We start from the raw sequence: 7,187 nt of genomic DNA on the forward strand, positions 1-7,187 counted from the left end.
GCACACGTGCACTGTGTTGTCTCAGGGCCTCTCCCACTGTACTTGTCCTCTCCAGCAGAGTACCAGACTTCTTATGTAGTACCTCAAACATCTAAAAGCTAGGGACCTAAAACCTTTTTAAAAGAGAGGAAATGGAAGCTGCAAGACCTCTTAAAGGTCAGGCACAAAACTGGCAGTATCTTTTCTGCTATATTCTGTTGGTTAATGTGAATCCGAGAAAAGCCTACATTCAGAGTTGGAAGGGACTACGCAAGAGTTAGGAGATGTAGTTCATTGGGGGCCATCTTGAAGAGCTTAAACAGATGGTTTGGCTGGGTATCAGGTCTAAATTGAAAATCTAAATTTTCACTCAGAATTTGGGTGTTTTGCTGCACTGTGCCTATTGAGAAGTCCAGTACCACTCTGATCCCTGAGCCTCTACATGTAGCCTCTTTTTTCTCTCTGGAGGATTTTAGGATGTTCTCTTTATTTCTGGTGTTCTGAAATTTCTGGTGAGCCTTTAGAGGGTCTTTTTTCATTCATTGTATAGGGAACTCAGAGGGTCTTTCAATTTGGAGACTTATCCTTCAGTTCTGGGAATTTTTATATATTATTTTATTTCTTTGATAATTTCCTCCCTTACTTTTATCTTGGATCTCTCTGGAATTCCTATTAGTCAGATGTTAGATTTCTTGAACTGATCATCTAATCTTTAAAAGTCTGTTTGTCTCTATTATCCATCTCTTTGACATTTGTTCCATGTTCTAGGAGATTTCTTTGTCTTTAAATTCCACTCTTTGATTTAAATTATTATTTTACCCATTAGATTTTAAATTTCCAAGCACTGTGTCTCATTTTATTTTTATAGTTTATTTCTTTCATTTCATGATTGTAATACCATCTCATATCTTTTTGAGATTATATTTTATTTTAATTTTCTTTTGGCTTCCTTTCTTTCTCTGTTCTTGAGTCTTCCTTCCTTCCTTCCTTCCTTCCTTCCTTCCTTCCTTCCTTCCTTCCTTCCTTCCTCCTCCTCCTCCTCCCTCTCTTTCTCTCTCTTCTCTCTCTCTCTCTCTTTCTCTTTCTTTTTCATTTCTAATGCTCAGGTTAGAGGTGCAGATTAGATTCCCAGCTGGTGATCCTTGGCTGTCATCTGTATTTAACAAAGAAGCACTAAGAAGTTGGGCAGCTTTAGGTGCAGGGTGTGTGTTTGTGGACAAGTGGGCTTCATTGCGGAGTTCTCCAAATGTCGATATCTATAGACCTTTGCTCTAGAATGATTCCGTTTCTTCAAGGGAGAACCCTCCAGTCTCCTGGCTAGGAATATGGACTTCCCTGCTTGCATTCTGGAAGCAGGTAAAAAAAGAATTGGAAGGTCTTGCCAGGCTTTTGTCCTTTTTTAAGTATAATATCTCATCACTCTGTTCTGCTGTGGAGACTGTTCCAGAAGTAACCTTACATCTTCTGCCAGGAAAGGGAAGGAACAGTCACTACCTGGCTCCATAGATTGGAAAGAATCAAGGGATCCATCTGCTCCTTATAGCAACTTTCAACCCAACTCTATTGTTTCAATACCACCCCAAATCTCACCTTCAGATGTACCTAGGGTCTCTAAAACAGTTAGAATTCTGAGTATGAATCATTGGTTTCTTCTTGGCTGCCTCCCTATATGCCTAAATTTTTGCTTTGCTGTCTGTTACCCATCACCATCCACTTTCTAGCTCCCAAGTTTTGTCAACATCTCCTGTCTACTCTCATCATTTCTCCCATTCCCTTTGTCCTTATGTATTTGTGCCTTATCTCCAAATAAGGTCACATTCAGAGATATTGGGGGTTAGAACTCCAACATATCTTTTCCTGAGGGATACAAGTCAATCCATAAAGGGGGCACGGATATTAGGTGGGAACTAGCATCATCTGCCACATTTACTTAGAGAAAAAATCGTTGAACTTGTCATCTGCCACAGGATGAGGAGCTTGTTCAGGTAAGGGCAGCCTGGGAATAGGAGTCAGAGCCCAGGGGGATAAAGAGGGTGTCTATTCCACAGGTGATCTGCTGTGAGATGTCCAAGCATGGGCGGATTCAGGAGGGTGTTCTCAGGTGGGGGGCTGGCAGAAGCAGCCTGGCTCAGGATGTCAGAGTCCAAGTAGAGTGAGAAGAGAACCTTCCCAGGAGAAGTGGGGTGGTGATGGCAGTAGAAGGTTAGTTACACATTGGGAGGCTGATCAATAAGTAAAGTTCACCGGTCATTTGGATTTCCTTTTTTGAGGACTTATCAAGTATTTTGTCCATGTTTCAGTTGAGGTGTCTGTCTTTTTCTTATTTTTTTAAAGCCGTTGTTTATATATTGTGGCTATGTGTCCTTTTTTTAAAAAAAAAATACAGAATGCTTCACAAATTTGCTTGTCATCTTTGCGCAAGGGCCATGCTAATCTCTTTTTCGTTCCAGTTTTAGTATATGTGCTGCCGAAGCGAGCACATATGAGTCCTTTTTATGTGTAGCACATAACTTTTTCTACACCATTCTCTTAATGGTGTCTTTTGATAAACAGAAGGTGTTAATTTTCATGAAGTCAAATGTACCTTGTTAATTTTGCTAGCCTCAGTTTCCCAGAAACCAGAGCATCATTTTATTATTAGGGAGTCCAGGAAGCGAGTATGAGAAACAGAGAGTGAAACAGAAAAGAAAGAAAGGGGAAACAAGAGGATGTTTCATCAACTTGGCTACCACTAAATTAAACTGATTGCTGGATCTAGGGACTGTGTCCTCAATAAACAAACTTCATCTCAAGACCACCCTGGGAGAAGTGAGATAAAGGAAGAAGTGGGTGGGGGGGAATTACTTAGTGGTTCCTGTCTCCCATTGGTCAAAATTCTACTCCATGAGGCATTATCTCCTTCATACATCCAGGTTGCACATATGAATTTAGACCTTAAAAAAAGATAAACAAAACCCTTTACTGCCATTTTAGTGGGGTTTAGGTACTTAATAGTGTTAAATGCATGGATTAAATTTACTATTGCTAATATAAAGTCTTATTTTCTAAGTGGTTATTACTGGAGTGTAGGAACACTGATGATATCATGGAATTGCCGTTCCAGCCACTGAGCAGGGAGTGTCTATGCTCAGCTCTCATCTAAAGACTGTCAACATTTTTATCCTCCCACCCACTTGACACACAGCTTCCCATAAAACTATAGCTCCAAGCAGAAGGTTGGCGATAGTTTTGTTCAACTTGCATGTAGTGGCATGGGTGTCCTTGGCTTCAAGCTGAAAACCTGGCCCAGGTCCTCCACTTCCTGGAAGGCATTTACATCTCTATCCATAGGAGACAAATCTCTGACTGCTACCTTTGCTTCTAGACTTATTTTCAAAGCCCAGGAGGTCTGTGGCTTCAGCATATTTACATAGGTGTTTATCTTATTTTAAAGGTTAGATCTCTTTACTTTTCTCTTTTCAAGTTTTATCTATCATTATATGTCTGCTATAGTGTGTGTGTGTGTGTCTGTGTGTGTGTGTGTTAAAATTCTTAACCCATTTCACCATTTTCATCAGAAGTCTAGTACGAGTTTCCTGAATTGATGACAGATAACGGTTGTGACAGGATGTTAATTAGATTCTCCCTGTTGTCTTTGGAGTTTCAGCAAAAGCATCAAAAGCATAAAGTGACACAACAGATGCCAGGTAGCCCCTTCCCTTCTCCACCTCAGAGAGAGTTGGGAAGAGATTGTGAACCAGTCTGCTAGCATTGCTACTCATCCACATTGAGTCTATATAAGAAAATGAGGATTGTGTTGGAGAGTTATCCATGGGCTCTATATTTCCTCTCCTGCCACTCTGGGGATAAAGGAGGGTCATTCCCTCTGCCTAAAGCCAAGTGAAATAGAAGCCTCCACTAGCACCTCAGAATGTTTAGCTTATATATCCTGGGGGTTCAAAGTCTATAAGGACTGATGTCCTAACTTCCACCTGAGGAAGTCCAAGAGCAAGATCCTGGCTAACTAGCTACCCTGAGATGGCAAGTAAGGTGGGTGGCACGGAGAATGGGTTGCACTGTTATTGCCAGTAGGGCAAAGATGCATAAGTTGTCCTGTGGGCCAAGTATACCTAGAAGGAAATTGACCTAGAGTAATTTTAAAAGGATCCTTCCCATGAGGGGTGCCCAGAGAGGAAAGGGCCCCAGGAGACTGCACTTTACATGAGACGAACCTCTAGAAGGTCAAAGACTGGTGGGGGAGAAGAGTCATAGGCATTCAACCAGAGGAGGAACATTGCCTCAGTCCTAGCAAGAGAGTCATAACAAAATCCACAAAGGTGACATAAGAGAGAAAGAGCCATTTGTGAGTCCTCCATGTTCATAGGGAACAAACTTTCGAAGATAACAGCATCCTGCAAAAATCAGGAAAGACTATGCTCTTTTCCCCTAATCCCGTCTTCTCCTGCACCAAATTCTTGGGGTGTGTGTGGAGGGGTAAGAGTGGGGGTGGGAGTGTCAGAAATAGCAGTTAGTGGTGGGACAGGAGAAGTAAACTCTGAGGACTAAAGACAGGGATGTGGAGAAACCTGGCACACCTCCCTTCATCACAGCAAGCTTTATGTCTGAAGCAGGGAAGAGCTGGGGAGGAGAGAACTTTTAACTTGTATGAACTTTAAAGTTGTAATTGTTACCCTGCACAAGATATTTTCAACTATAATAAGACAACTCGTGTGACTGAAAACTACTTGAAAAGTGAAAGAATCTGCAAGAGATTTCATGCAGGACATGGAAGGAACTATACAAAAGGCAGACTAAAGGGGAAGCAGAAGAGGCTTCTGATCATATACCATGGAAACCAGCTGCCTTGATAAAAAATAATTATTCAATATTAGAAAAGGATTGAGGGAGAAAAGTTGATACAGAGTATAACTAACTCTGATGTAAAATGTATTGACTCTAAGTATCTATAAATACCTATTCATTTTCTTCACATTTACTTAGATCCCACCAAAAGCATGAGTAGCCGAAATTCATATATAGGCTAATAAAGATAGGGCATACTTCTGGCATAGTTTAAATTATTTTTCATTAAAATAACTTTTATGGGTTTTTAATTTTATACAAATTATATAAATAACCCCAAAGTCAGAAAATACAGATGAAAAAACAAAACAACCAAAAAACGCCTCCATAATAGATTAGGCAAGGTTGTACTGTGGTAGCAAAATATCCCTCAAATTTCAGTGCTTAACACAACAAAGTTTTATTTTGTGCTCACGGTACATGTTCAACTCGGGGTGGGGGTGATACTCTGCTCCACAGAATCACTCGGGGACCCAGGTTGACAAGCAGTACCATCTGGAACACATGGCTGCCTTAGTTGCCCATAAGAAGAGAACGGAGAGCATGAAAATCTTGGGTTTGGAAGTGATACAAGGTGCTTTCATTCACATCTTATAGTAGCTGGAAATAGTCAAATGATCTCCTTTCTGAAACGAGGAAGAAAGTATCCTCTTCCTCATGCCCATAATGAGAAGAAAACCAGGTATCAGTGAACCCTGGTAACGTGTCCTAGATCTCCTAATCTTACCAAACCAGAGATGACTAAAATCAACTTCTCCAGACTATTTTATATGGCAATTTCACGAACATAGACTGTCACCCCTTTCTGACAGGCCTTTTACGCTATGGAGCTTATGTATCCAAATCTCTGAGTGTAGGTCTCCGTTTCACAGGATGTATTCAATACTATTCGGAAACCTTGCATATAACTCATATTTTCTGGTTAAGTGCCATCACTTTCTCAGATGGCTTCACTTTTATTTCCATCATCAGTCCTAGTGTTGTTTTCTTTTCACAAAGAAATCACATTAAAATAATCTCTTTATTGTTAAATAACACAACCAAAAGAAAACATTGAGATGTAGATAATTAGCATTTGGCAGGTTTTATTCATTAGCTGCTAACTTATTCCCTCACTATGACTTCCAAGTATGCAGGTAATCTCAATTCATGTTTCAAACAAAATTAGCTATTCATCTGTGAAAAATAATTTTAGATTTTAATTTAACAGATAATGTGAGAATTCCTATACAAAATCCCAATATGGAAAATAAAATCCTAAAAGTGTTAAAACGTATATAGAAGACTGTATTGATAATCTTGACATGATTAAGGTCTCTTTGAGCCACAAAACCCAGAAGTCAGGAACTGGAAATTCGAATGCCTACAGGGAACAGGCAGGTAATGTTAAGGAGTGAAGTAAGCTGAGTATAAGAAAATCAACTAGTAAAAATTTTCCTTTATTTTTACTGAACTATGATGTAAGTGTATGCCATTATACAAATATGTAAAGTTGGATACATTTTAAATTTAATATGTAAACACGTAAATTAGAAAACGGAAATCTTTTATAACTAAATTTCTTTGTTCTGCCTTTGCTTTGGAGTTAGAAACTTGATTTTCATACCAATTTCAGGTATTGTGTTTCTCGTTGATAGATGAAAACTGTTAAGCCACTGTTTTATTTTGAAGAGTTTGGTTAGGGTCTGCGTGTTTTGACCATTGCTTTTCTTCTTTTGTGGGTTATCTTCTTCTTGACTATTAAGCTTACTATGCAGGATCCCGAGACTGGGGACTACTCCTACAGCCAGGGGTCCAGAAAAATTCTGGTCAGAGTCGGGGTATTTGAATAGCTCAAAAAAAGACCTCTCCAGGACTTCAATCATTATTTGGACTCCTGGCGGTGAGTGCTCTTTCACATGGGCACAAGCATTCTGGTTGAGAGCGAAAATTTACTCGGATGTCTGCTTTGGGTTGGGTTCTTGCCACTACTCCGCACCTTCTCATCCTCAATTTCAACCTCTAGAAATCAGGCAAACTGGAAACTGAGGGCTGTCGCTCGGCTTCTTTTGGGAGGCTAGGACTTTCGTGGGCGCTCTTGCCGCGGTGCGTGACCTCTGACATACCTAAATGTTTTGGGGGTTATTTATATTCCCATCATTTATAACCATTAATTGTCCCCACGTAAATTAATAGGATTGGGGGACGAGGGAAGGACGAAGGTGCTCCCACAGCCTCGAGGCCCACCACGTCCTGAGGCCTCCAGCACCCTGGAAAGACGAGCTCGGGTCCCACTCCTCCCTTCCGCCCGGCCCACCCCGCGCGGAGGCCCTCGGTGTCACGTGGTCGCCGGGGGAGGGGAAGTGGGAGGCTTAGCGGCGCCATCT

The 7,187-nt window shown here is 40.8% G+C and overlaps 1 non-coding gene across 1 annotated transcript; it reads right to left on the minus strand.

Moving 5' to 3' along the window:
- Nucleotides 1–2,355: 2,355 nt before the first annotated feature.
- Nucleotides 2,356–2,459, minus strand: LOC120596465 (U6 spliceosomal RNA). The gene has a single exon (XR_005651159.1). It is a non-coding gene; the product is annotated as a U6 spliceosomal RNA (small nuclear RNA).
- Nucleotides 2,460–7,187: the final 4,728 nt, after the last annotated feature.

Source organism: Pteropus medius, unplaced genomic scaffold (genome assembly GCF_902729225.1).
Source record: "Pteropus medius unplaced genomic scaffold, Ma_sr-lr_union100, whole genome shotgun sequence".
NCBI lineage: Eukaryota > Metazoa > Chordata > Mammalia > Chiroptera > Pteropodidae > Pteropus > Pteropus medius.